The 13689-nt window shown below is 43.5% G+C and overlaps 1 pseudogene; it reads right to left on the bottom strand.

The window, feature by feature from the left end:
* Positions 1–11498: 11498 nt before the first annotated feature.
* LOC110340834 lies at positions 11499–12482 on the bottom strand (annotated as a pseudogene).
* Between the last annotated feature and the right edge of the window lie 1207 nt (positions 12483–13689).

Genomic DNA, 13689 nt, shown 5'->3' with positions numbered 1-13689 from the left:
GGAGCCTGTCCTGAAACTCACTTTATAGACCAGGCTGGCCTTGACTTCATGAAGACCCGCCTGCCTCTGCCTCCTGAGTGCAGGGATTAAAAGCATGTGCTACCACCGCCCAGTTTATTAGTATTTATTTATTTATTTATTTATGAGTACAGGTGTTTTGTCTCCATGCATATATGCACCATGTGTGTGCCTGGTACCCTTGGAGGCCAGAAGAAGGCATCAGATCCTTGGAACTGGAGTTACAGATAGTAGGGAGACACCATATGGGTACTGGGATTTGAATTCAAGTACTCTCAAAGAACAACCAGTGCTCTTAACCACTGTGCCATTTATCCAGTCCAAGTCTTTATTTTTTAATTTTGATTGAAGTGATAATGTTTATCAACTCAACTATTTTTTAAATATCTTTTTAATGTAGCCAAGCTCCTTTTATGTCCCATGTTCCATACATCTATAAGTTCCTTTATTTTTTTATTTTATTTTTTAAAGATTTATTTATTTATTACACATACAGTGTTCTGCCAGAAGAGGGCACCAGATTGAATTGTAGATGGTTGTGAGCCACCATGTGGTTGCTGGGAATTGAACTCAGGACCTCTGGAAGAGCAGTCAGTGCTCTTAACCTCTGAGCCATCTCTCCAGCCCCCAACTCAACTATTTTTAAGTGTGCAGTTTATTCATGCTGAAGATTCATTACTTTCTTTTTAAAGTAATAGGAGCCATTTAATCCTTGGCTTTAAATTCTATTTTTTTTATTTCCTGTGTTTGGGGGACTGTCGTGATGGATGATTTTTCAGTCGGTGATATATGAATGGGGCACAGTGATGGCTACACAGGGGTTTATTACAATCCGTCAACTTTTTATGAATATTTGTTATCTCCATTTTAAAAATCTATGTCTTTGACTCAATAAAACTAGTCATTTTTCAGTTCTATATTTGAAGGCTTTTTATTGAAATTGGGTGAATAAGATTCTATCTCCTCTCACATTTATCAGCTGTTTTTGCAAAATAATCAGAGTATTGCATTTTGTATTTTTGCCAGAAGATTCTAAACCCACTGGAATACTTTTCTGAAACACTTTTAATGGTTTAGGAAAAGTTAAGTTGAATGAGGAAAGGTCTGTTCTGCCTCACAGCTTCAGAGGACGCACTCCAAATGGAGAGCAAGGCGTTCATGCGCAGAGCAGTTTATATAATGACAACTAGAAAGCAGAGAGGAGGCAGAGATGAGAAGTTTAATGGCTGATAAGCATAGTCAAATGTTCACACTTACTACCAAATAGGAATATGCAAGTCAAACCACCACCAGATGCCACCATGGTACAATCCTCTGACCAGCAAAAATTAGTTTATTAAAATCAAGTTGGAAGCCGGGCGGTGGTGGTGCACGCCTTTAATCCCAGCACTCGGGAGGCAGAGGCAGGGGGATCTCTGTGAGTTTGAGGCCAGGCTGGACCGACAGCCTCCAAAACAATACAGAGAAACAAGTTGGGCAGTGGTCGCATTTGCCTTTAAACCCAGCCCTTGGGCAGCAGAAGCAGGCAGATCTGTTGGGTTCAAGGCCAGCCTGGTCTACAGAGTCAGGACTACACAAGAAACCCTGTCTTAAAAACAAAGCAAAACGAAATCCTAAATAAAATCAAGTCTTTTTAGTTGCGTGTGATGGAGTATACTTTAATCCTAAATACATGTGAGGCTGAGGTAGACATATCACTTGGTCTTTTGCAGACAGCGCTGCTGTATATACCCTTGTTATGTAACTTCTGTTTTATGTGTGAATGTATCTGCAGGGGACTCCTAGAAATGGGATCGCTGGGTGGGAAGACACGTGCAATTGTGACTGTACAAGCCTTAAAGAGGAATCTGATACAACCCCTGTGTGAGGCAACTTGGCACTCGATAGCAAAATTGATCTTTGTCAGTCTGCTAAGTGAAACATGGTATTTCAGTATAGATTTAATTTGCATTTATCTTTAAGTAAAGTTTAGTACATTTGAATGCTGTTTGTATTCATTTTCTATAAATATTGCCTTGTCTATTTTGACTGAATTCTTGGTCTTTTCTGTATCTGTTTGAATAAAATTTGGTATTGGGAAAATCAGCCCTTGCTTTGTGATCTGAGCTAAAACTTTAAACAAAAAATTCTCAACCTTTTCCCCTTAGGAATTAAGGAAAATTGTGGGGAGAAATTACTTACTTACTTGTTTGTTTATTGAGATAAGGTCTGGAACTCACTATGTAACCCTGGCAGGCAAATTTCAACTCAGAGATCAGCCTGCCTTTGCCTCCTGAGTGCTGAGATTAAAGGCCTTGTGCCACCATGAGGGGGAAAAGATCTTTTTCATGCAATGTATTTTGACCATGTTTTTGCCCTCCCCAAGATCTCCCCAGAAAAAAAAATATTGGTTTTTCGAGACAGGGTTTCTCTGTATTGTTTTGGAGCCTGTCCTGGAACTCACTCTTGTAGACCAGGCTGGCCTCGAACTCACAGAGATCCGCCTGCCTCTGCCTCCCGAGTGCTGGGATTAAAGACGTGCGCTACCAACGCCTGGCTCAGAAAAATATTTTTAATTAGCTCACGATTTTTTCTGTCAAGTACTAATTGCTGCTTTTCCTTCCTTCCTTCCTTTGTTTTGTTACTGACTAATCTCCAGTTTTTAAAATATTGTCTGGATGGCTCAGTGGTTAAGAGTACCCGCTGCTCTTGCAGAGGACCCAGTAGTAGCATCACACAGGGCTCACAGCCAGCCTTGGCTCCAGTTCCAGGAGATCCAATGCCCTCTTCTGACCTCCAAGGGCACCAGGCACTAATGGGGTGCACGTACATACGTACGTACATACATACATGCATACATACATAATAAAGGAAAAACACTCAAACACACAAGTCATTAAATAAATTAATATAAAGTCTTACTTTGGCTGGGTGTGGTGGTGCACTTATCCCAGCACTTGGGAGATAGAGGCAGGCAGATCTCTGTGAGTTTGAGGCCAACCTGGTCTACATAGAAAGCTCCAGCACTGCATAGAGATTTTGTCTAAAAAAAAAAAAAAAAAAAAAAAAAAACAGAACAGAACAGAAAGGGGGTGGTATTGGGAACTGTAGACAATAAAAGAGTAAAATAAGATACTTTATTTTTTTGTCTGACGTGGTAGCACACACTTTTAATCCCAGCACTGTGGAGGCAGAAGCAGGCTGATCTCTGAGTTTGAGGCCAGCCTGGTCTACAGAGTAAGTTCCAGGACAGCCAGGACTACACAGAGAAACCCTGTCTCAATTTTTTTTCTTTTTTTTTTCCCCACATTTGTTTGTGTGTGCGCGCACACAGGGCACCCATGCATGCATGGCACTTGTGTAAAGGACAGGACACAACTTCCCTTCTCTTGCATTGCACTCTCACTGAGGGTGAAACTTAGATATGGTGTGTGTGTGCGTGCACGCGTGCGTGCATGTGTGTGTGTGTGTGTGAGTGTGTGGAGGGGAGGGTATGAGCATGTGTTTGTGAGTACCTTTAGTGGTTGTGTTGAAACTTGGGCAGTTTACCCAATTTGGGTGCTGGATCACAGCTCTGAAACAAATCACTCCCTCTCCATAGAGTTTACAGCTCTTCCAGAGGTCCTGAGTTCAATTCCCAGTAACCACACGGTGGCTCACAACTATTTATAATGAGATCTGGTGCCCTCTTTTGATGTGCAGGCATACACGCAGGCAGAACACTATATACATAATAAATAAATAAATCTTAAAAAAAAACTTGTCAGAATTTAAATCCTGCTACCCTACTACCAGTTTCTTCCCCTGAGGGCATAGAACATATTAGACTGGATCTACAAGATTTCTCACCTGTGGCTAGCTACAAACAATGGTTTATAGTGTATGCAACAGGAAGTCTCACAGAGATCATCAACTCAGGACTCCTGGATAATTTCATGTCACTTCAGTAAGCATAACCAATTGCCTCCACTAGGGCTCTGTGGCTGAAGGCAAGCAGGTAAGACCCAACATTTCCATAGATTTGGCCTATGCTTACCTGTGACCCATATCCCTACAACCATCTGAAGACAAAGGGCCTGGTCACTGCCCATTATATTCCAATTAAACATGTCTCTGAGATTCTGGCCTATAAACAGAAACTATTATGAATGCCAAAGTTACATTTAAGTTTTGATTACTATGCCTTAGAGATCCATGAAACAAAAATGCCTCTGTTCTACAAACCCCTTGCCCAAGGACAGACAGTTCCTGAAACGCTGGAGGCTGTTGTTTATGAGAGATAACAAGTCACATGTTTTCACTCCCACAAAAAAATTTGTTTGACCCATTTTTACCGGATGTGCTTAATCACATGTAGGTGGGAGGTTCACAGGCAGGAAATATGTCAGGATATAAGCTTGCCCATGATTGGATGTAGGCTGGAGATACATCAGGATGTATACTTGCCCCATTGGACTTGATGGGAACTGCAATTAATTATGTATTTCCCTTCTTAAACCTCTGCAAACTGTGATTTGGGGCCATTTCCCAGGAACCTGGATATGAGCCTGGCCAGTATTTAATTAAAACTTGCTTCCAATTTGGCTTCAAATTGTGGTAGTGGCCAAAAAAGGGAATTTTACATTGGTCTAAGGCATAGTAATCAAAATTTAAATTTTTCCGAGGACTGGCTTCTTCCTTCCTTCCTTCCTTCCTTCCTTCCTTCCTTTATTTCTCTCTCTCTCCCTCCCTCCCTCCCTCCCTCCCTCCCTCTCTCTCTCTCTCTCTCTCTTTCAAGACAGGGTTTCTCTGTTTCTCTGTGTAACAGTCTTGGCGGTCCTGGAACTCACTCTGTAGACCAGGCTGTCTTGAACTCAGAGATCTACCTGCCTCTGCCTCCCACTCGGCACTCCCACTGAAATTGAAGTCATGTGCCACCACCACCACCCGACTTGTGCTGGTTTCTGGATTCTGCTGTTGTGGAATTTGTGCCGAGAGTCTAATAGATGCTATATGTAATGTTTGCTGGTTTCATTTGTTTTTCTCCGTAGGTTGATTTGGTGTTGTATTTAGGGGGAGTTTCATTACTTAGGTTTGAATTCAGGGTCTAGAACATAGCTAAGCATTCTGCCATTGAGCTACAACCCATTCGTGCTAGCTAGTGTCACTTTAACCTGGTTTAAGCTGTAGTCACTGGAGGGGACCAGGCTGTTCTTGAACTCACAGAAATCCTTCAGTCTCCATTCCCCAGGTGCTGGGAATAATGGTGTGATCCAACTTGACTGACCCATAAATAAGTAAATAAGGCCAGGAATCATAGTTCTCCTGACCCCCCAGTCTCTGAGGCCCCCATGCTAGTGTTCGAGGCCCCCAAGCAACACCTAGCTTTTTATAGGGGTTCTAGGATTAGAACTCACCATCTGCCCTCCTCAGCCATTCTCCTGCTTCAGCTTCTCTGGTAATAGGATTGTAGGGATGTGCCACCATGCCCATGACCGACTTTAAATGCTTACTTTAGATTTTCTGGGATCACTGGTTATCTATTCTGTTAAGAGTGAGGGCAGTAGGGACAGTGAGAGGCTGCACAGCCTGACGACCTGGGTTTGAACCCCAGAACCCATGAGAGGAGAGAACGCCGACCTTTTCTTGCAAACTGTGGCATGCACATGCCGACACTCACAGCCACCCATCACACACAGCAACAATAACAGAAACTAACAAAGGGAAAGCAAGAAGATGCTAATTAAACGTCCCAGAGGGAGGGCGCTGTCAGCTAGTGGCTTTCATTGTGTCCCAGTGGTTTATGAGGTAGGATTCTCCAATATGACTAATTTGTGTGTCTTTGTCTTGGCCCACTCCATTCTCTAGAGAGCTATCTTCTAGTCCTTTCTTTGCTTACTATTAAATATAAGCTTGGTTGTTAGCATTTGGGGAGCTCATTCTGCCTCTGATTTCAGGGTCTTTCACATCTAAGCATCTGGTTTATTGTGTTAGCCGGAGTTTTGTCACTGTTAAAAACACCTGAGACAACCGGTTGAAAGAGGGACAGAGCTTGACGGATGAGGTCATAGGCTGCAGCCCGTGGTTGCCTGGCTGTGTGGCTTGTGGGCCTATGGTCCGGCAGAGCATCATGACGCAAGGGCATGTCAGAGCAGAGCTGCTCATCTATTGGCAGCCGGAAGTAGACAGACAGGAAGGGGCTGTGGATTTTTCCAGGGTAGGGCCCAGTGACTTACTTCCTCCAGATAGGCTCCGCCTCCTATGTTTGCATCCCTCCCCACACAGCACCACCCCCTGGGAAATAAGCCTTCAAATGGGGACACTTCATATTCCACACAGCTTGTTTCTTGCTGGCATAGGATTTGGTTCTCTGGCTTCCTATGTGTACTTTCCAAATTATTCTGATTGATTGATTGGGTCTCACAATGTAGCCCAACTGGCCTAGAACTTGCTATGTAGCCCAGACCTGCCTTGAACTCCTGAATATCCACCTGCCTCTGCCTTTTGAGTCTGGGTCGAAAGGTGTGTGCCACCATGCCCAGCTCAACCTTCCTATGTTTTATAGCATCTCTTGTGTATCCTCATCTTCTTGCCAGAATCTTAGTCCATTTTAGTGAAGTTTGGGGAGAGAACAGTTCTTGTAGTCTTCCTTCACCGTTTTACTGTCAAGTCTGTGTGGTGAGGTTTTGTTTATGATCTAATAAAGCTTGCCTAAAGCCGGGTGGTGGTGGCACATGCCTTTAATCCCAGTATTCAGGAGGCAGAGGCAGGGGGATCTCTGTGATTTCAAGGCCAGCCTGGTCTACAAAGTGAGTTCCAGGACAGCCAAAGATACACAAAGAAACCCTGTCTCAACCAAAAAAATAAAAAATAAAAATAAACGAAATAGAGTAACTAAGAAAAGTCTTGTAAAAATGGAAAATACACAGAGTCTGAATACTATACGTGCTGTCTTTGAATTGTTTGGCTGCTGAGGAAGGAGCAACAGCTGCTAAAAACCCATTTGATTATAAATGCTGCTGGATTAATCCAATCTATATATTTTGAAAAAGTCTTTTTTTTTATTTTTTGGTTTTTCAAGACAGGGTTTCTCTGTGGCTTTGGAGGCTGTCATGGAACTAACTCTTGTAGAACAGGCTGGTCTCGAACTCACAGAGATCTGCCTGCCTCTGCCTCTGGAGTGCTGGGATTAAAGATGTGCGCTACCAATGCCTGAAGGCTACACAGAAAAACCCCGTCTCTGAAAAAAAAAATTAAGTCAAAAAATATGTTACCTTAGAGAAGAGGTTTTGCTTTTGTTTCCACAAGAAATGAGAACTGTGGATTAATTCTTGGTTAAGAAAAATAAGGTTTGATTGAGGAAGACCCCCTGAAAAATCTCCATTGGGAATGGATGGCCCAGATAATTCAATGATTTGGAGCACCTCTATTGGGGTTTCCTCGGAGTTCTGCATTCAGAACAGCTTCAAGGCTGCTGACTGAGATGATCCAGCCTCACAGAGTACTCAGTCAGGACTTGACCATAATCTTAAATTTTCTTTGGGTCCCCATAAGATTATCCGTGCCCCCAATCAGCAGGAAGCAGCCTAGAAAACTATGCATACAATCCCAAAAAACAATTATGGATTATGGATGTTTGTCTTTGTTTAGTATGTTGGTTACAAGTTGTTATGGATAATGGTCAAGAAAAAAACAAGGCCAGGCGGTGGTGGCGCACGCCTTTAATCCCAGCACTCCAGAGGCAGAGGCAGGCAGATCTCTGTGAGTTCGAGACCAGGCTGGTCTGACAGCCTCCAAAACAATACAGAGAAACCTTGTCTCATAAAAACCAAAAAAAAAAAGAAAAAAAAGAAAAGAAAAAAGAAAACAAAGAATATTAGATTCAGGGTTCTTGTTTTTAAAAGAAAAAAAGGGGGAAATGATGTGGGATAATGCTCTTGTTCACTGTAAAGATTTGTTACTTGTATTGGTTTAATAAAACGTCCATTGGTCAGTAGCCAGGCAGGAAGTATAGGTGGGGCTACCAGACTAAGAGAATTCTGGGAATCGGAAAGTCAGAGGCAGTGTCACCAGCCAGACACAGAGGAAGCAAGATGAGAATGCCTTATTGAGAAAAGGTACCAAGACACATGGCTAAACACAGATAAGAATTATAGGTTAAATTAAGTTGTAAGAGCTAGTTAGTAATAAGCCTGAGCAATAGGCCAAACAGTTTATAATTAATATAAGCCCCTGTATGATTATTTGGGACAGAACAGCAGCAGGACACAGCTGGACAGAAACTTCTGTCTACATCAGCATGTAGAACTAAACTACTAGTTAGCCACACACACATTAAGCCACTAGTTAGCCATAGAGGTCAGGCAATGGTGGTGGCACACACCTTAAATCCCAGCACTCAGGAGACAGAGGCAGATGGATCTCTGAGTTCAAGACCACCCTGGGCTACATGAGAGTGAATCAGTCTAAAAGAGAAACAGAGATCACACCTTTGATCCCAGCACTAGAAAGGAATATAAGGCAGGAGGAGACAGAAGTAATCTGCAGTCTGAGGTTCGATGGAGAGCATTGCAGTCTGCAGTCAGGCTTAGGACAAGATCGCCACTCTTTGGTCTTAGCCTTGCTAGAGGTAAGACCTCTCCAGTGGCTTGGATGTGTTGCTTTTCTGATCTTCAGCTTGAAACCCAATATCTGTTTCTAGGTTTTTACTATTTGTGCTACAAGTCTGGATCATTATTTCTTCAAGAATTTTCTGTTCTCAGCTAGGCAGTGATGGTGTATGCCTTAATCCAGGCACTTGGGAAGCAAGCAGATCTCAGTGAGTTCGAGGCCAGCCTGGTCTACAAAGCAAGTTCCAGGACAGTCAGGACTGTTACACAGAGAACCCTGTCTCAGGAAAAAAAAAAAAAAGGATTTTCTACTCTCCATTGTTCCTTTGGCTCTATTATTGATCTCTGCATTTAATTCTTGGGTTTTTCTGATTCTATTTCTCAACACAGTCTCAATCTGGGACTCACTATGTAGCCCACGCTGGCCTGAACTCACGGCAGCCCTCCTGCCTCAATTTCCTAAGTGCTAGGGTCATAGGTATATGCCACCACTCTTGGTTTTCGCTGCTTATTTTTTTTGTTGTTGCCGTGTGGGAACCAAACCCAATACCTCATGTATGCTACGAAATCGATCCTCATTGAGCTATATGCCCTGTCTAGAAATGTATTTCTTTTGGACATTTCATATTAATGCACTCATACTATATGTAGCATTTTGTATATGATTTCCTACTTTTGTGTATCACTGCTCATTTACAAGTTATCATATAGATATATACATATATAAACATTAAACATTTTTCTTACATTTTATTTGCTGTGTATATTTAACTCTTCTTTTTTTTTCAAGACAGGGTTTCTCTATTGTTTTGGAGACTGTCCTGGAACTCGCTCTGTAGACCAGGCTGGCCTTGAACTCACAGAGATCTGCCTGCCTCTGCCTCCCGAGTGCTGGGATTAAAGGCATGTACCACCAACACCCAGCCTTTTTTTTCTTTATTTTTTCTTTTTCTTTTCTTTTCTCTTCTTTTTTTTTGGGGAGGGGGGAGGTTGAGACAGGGTTTCTCTGTGTAACAGCTCTGGATATCCTGGAACTTGCTCTGTAGACCAGGCTGCCCTCAAACTAACAGAGACCCACCTGCCTCTGTCTCTTGAGCAATGGAATTAAAGGCATGGCATGCACCATCACTGTCCAGCAACACTGTTATTACATTTATTTACTGCTTGGGTTGTTCATGAGCCCTGGTGCATATGTAGAGGTCAGAGCACATCTTGAAGAAGTCAGTTGTCTCTTTACACCATGTGGGTCCCAGGGATCAAACTCAGGTTGCCAGGCTTGTTGATAGGCGTTTATCTCGCTGGTGTATGTGTGTGGTGTGTGTCTTCACATCTGGAGGTTTTAAAATGATCTCATGTAGCCCAGATTGGCCTATACTCACTGTGTAGCTAAGGTTAACCTTGAACTCCTGATCCTCCTTCTTTTACCTCTCAAGCAGTGGAACTACAGGTTCAATCAACCTCAGTTTCATTTCTTAAGTGTGTAGCCAGAACTGCCAAGTCTTAGAACAATTCTGTGTTTAAATTGCAGTCAAATGGTTTTCGCTGTCTCCCATTCCCTCCAGAAGTACATGAATACTCAGAGTTCCTCAAATTCTCATCAGCTCCCAAATGTCAATTCTTAAAGAATATTTTCTTCATTATTTGTGTGTGAAGGAGAAAATATGTAAGTGTATGTGAGTGCAGGTGTGCCTGTGTATATCAGAGAATAACTTTTGGAGTCAACTCTCTCTTTCCAGAGTGGGACTCTGTGATCAAACTCAAGTCATCAGGTTTCTTCAGCAAGCACTTTTACCCGATGAGCCATCTGGTAGACCAGTATCAATTCTTTAGATGGTAACAATCCTAGTGGATATGAAGTGATTATCTCTTATGCTCCCTCCCCTGCAAGTGAAACAATTGTATTTCATGGACAACCAGGGGCTGAAGAGATGGTTTAGTGATTTAGAGCATTTATTTAGAGCATTTATTGCTCTTGCAATAAATGTGTAGATTTAATTCCCAGCACCCACATGGTGGTTCACTACCATCTGTCACTCCAATTCCAGGGGATCCAACACTCTGTTCTAATCTGTGCACACCAGGCATGCACAGGGTACACAAACAAAAAATCATACACATTTTTAAAAATCCAGTCAGATGTGGTTTATACCCATAATCCCAATAACCTAGTAGGCTCAGGCAGGAGGATTGTGAGCTCAAGGCTAGCCTGGACATAAGACTACAAGACCTTGTACCAATCAATTAATAAATGAACAAACTGGGGAGGTGGCTCAGCGTGTATATCACTTGTCACACATCCCCAAGAGCCATGTAAAGGTGGACACAATAACACATATCTGTGCTCCTGTGAGAGGATGGGAGGAGCCAGGAGAAACTTTGGAAGCTCTCAGGCCAGCTAGCTTGGTGTACTTGGTGGTGAACAAGAGACCCTGTCTGAAACAAAATGGAAAACAGGAGCCAACACCTGAAGTTGTCCTCTGGCCTTCCTACACATACACACACACACACACACACACACACACACACACACACACACCACAAATGCACACATATACAAGATTTTTTAAGAAGACAGTATTTTCTTCATATAAAAACCTCATCTAGCCGGGTGGTGGTGGCACAGGCCTTTAATCCCAGCACTTGTGAGGCAGAGTCAGGCAGATCTCTGTGAGTTCGAGGCCAGCCTGGTCTACAAAGCCAGTTCCAGGACAGCCAGAGCTTTATACAAAGAAGCCCTGTCTCGCCGGGCGTTGGTGGCATACGCCTTTAATCCCAGCACTTGTGAGGCAGAGGCAGGCGGATCTCTGTGAGTTCGAGGCCAGCCTGGTCCACAAGAGCTAGTTCCAGGACAGCCTCCAAAGCCACAGAGAAACCCTGTCTCGAAAAACCAAAAAAAAAAAAAAAGAAGCCCTGTCTCGGAAAATAAAAACAAACAAACACCCCCCCAAAACAACAAACAAAACCCCTCAGTATAGGAGTAGGGTCCTAGCTCAGGGGCAGCACACATGCTGTGTTTTTTCTAAGACTCTGGGTTTGAACCCAGCACTGGAAGAGAGGGATGGGAAGAAGGGAGGTTAGCTGGTTGACTAGTAAAAATACTTTGTAGAAAATTCATTGCATAGACCTCCTCACAGAGCCCCTTTATACAGTTTAGCGGGGTTGCTTGGAAAATTCACGTATGCTGAGTCCTAACCGGTACAGTCCACCACTCTGGACCTTGTGGTCCACCGTAGACAGTTCACCAGGAAGCTCAGCGTGCTGGCGTGTTTGACGGTGTGCACACCGACTGGTTATCACTTCGTGTTCCATTGGTTCTCAGTGCGCTGCGTGGCCTTTCCTTTCCCTGTGGTCTTCCTGTGACTGTCAGGTCTTCCCCAGCAGCCCCAGTGGGGACATCCTTTGTAGCTAGCTTTCCTTCTGCAGAAAGCTTCTCCTTCAAGGCACACAGACCATGTTTAACCAGTTCATTTAAAGTGCAGTCCATAAATTTAGACATATGTTTTTCTAAGTAAGCGCAAGCTGGTTGAAAATGAGCTCCAGTGGACATAGTTGCAGTTGAAATAGCAGATGGACAGGTTTGGAAAATGTGAGGACTCTTATCGTCCTACCCAGCAGGAAGCCCCCCACCATATGGTCTCTGGCCACACTCTTGTGTTGGTGTCTGGGTCTTGTTTCCAATTAGAGATACAAGCAAGACATGCTATGGGAAATGGTCTGTCAAATGCAGATCTGAAATACAAACACTTACTGGTGTGTGAGATTACATAACAGGCTAGTACCAACAGTAAGTCTCACAGTTGAGACACCAATGTGGTTGTCAACATGAAGTTGGTTTTGTTGGTGGTGGTGGTGGTGGGTTTTTTTTTTTCTGCTGAGCTTCGATCTCTGGCTCCCTTGTCAGTGCAAACGACTACATGTGGTTTTGATTTCAGGTCGACTGTGGCTGAGCCTTGGTTAACAGCATCCACTGCATATTCAGTTTTGTGAGTCACATGCACATGTAAAGGTGTACTCCAACACTGCTCCATTACCTGATGCTTGTGACAGGTGTCAGGGTGTCTCATCCGTCTAATCCCTCCTTCCTGAGAAGAAGAAACTATTAGACATTTACAATATAAGCGTACCACGTCATAGTCCCACCCTCAGCGTGTGGGACCTCCAGATTTTCCACGCTCAGGGTTTGTGGAGATGAAAGCCAGAGCTTCCCAGCTGTCTCTGAGTGCCGGGGCCGAGCGTGCAGCCTGAGCCCATTGGAAGGGCGGCCTGGCTCACAGCAGCCTCTCTCCTCTCCCTTACTGTTTTCCAGGGACACGGCTGTGGCTTTCCGTCTGTCCAGGAAGATGTCAGAAGAGTTTGCTAAGTGCTGGGAGACAACCCTTCTCTGGAAAATCCTTTGAGTTGGATCTGCCATCCGACAAGTAAGCGGGGTGTGAGGCCTGCTTTGCTCCTGTGATCCCGCTTGCCGTTCAAGATCGTCAAGCAGGAGCTGGGAGCGTGAGACCTGTGCTTTCCAGGTATTTCCAACGATGTCTGAAGTTACTGTTTCCTACTAGGAAAATAATTTGTTTCTGATAGGGATTTAAAGAATGCAGAGCTACTCTAAATGACAGCCAGCAGTTTTAGGAATCTTTCTTTCCTCCCTTCCCCCTTTCCTCTTATAATGGCGTTATAAAAATATAATCCACAGGCCATAAAATTCTTAAAATGTTAAACCCAGTGTCAATATGTGAGCCAGCACGTTTACTATTCAGGGGGAATGAAAACATATTCACACGAAAACATGCACGCAGATGTTCATAGCAGCATTACTCACAATAGTGAGAAAAACCATTTAAATATAAGCAGATAAACAGAATTTGGCGTGTGCATACAGCAGCAGCCTGTTGGAAATACAACAGATAAAGCACTGATACGTAACTAGACTCCATGCACATGTGTGTGTGGAAAAACACACACGAACGACCACAGACTTTAGTGATTCTGTCCTAGTATGAAAGGGTCAGGAAAGGCGAGTGTCTGGAGATGGAAAATAGGCTAGAGGTTGCTCAGGGGTTGCAGCAGGACCATGGAGTGACTGCAAATGGCGTGAGGTTATTTTTAGGGT

Source organism: Mesocricetus auratus, unplaced genomic scaffold (genome assembly GCF_017639785.1).
Source record: "Mesocricetus auratus isolate SY011 unplaced genomic scaffold, BCM_Maur_2.0 Super-Scaffold_100007, whole genome shotgun sequence".
Taxonomy (NCBI): domain Eukaryota; kingdom Metazoa; phylum Chordata; class Mammalia; order Rodentia; family Cricetidae; genus Mesocricetus; species Mesocricetus auratus.
This window is presented reverse-complemented; position numbering and strand designations above follow the sequence as displayed.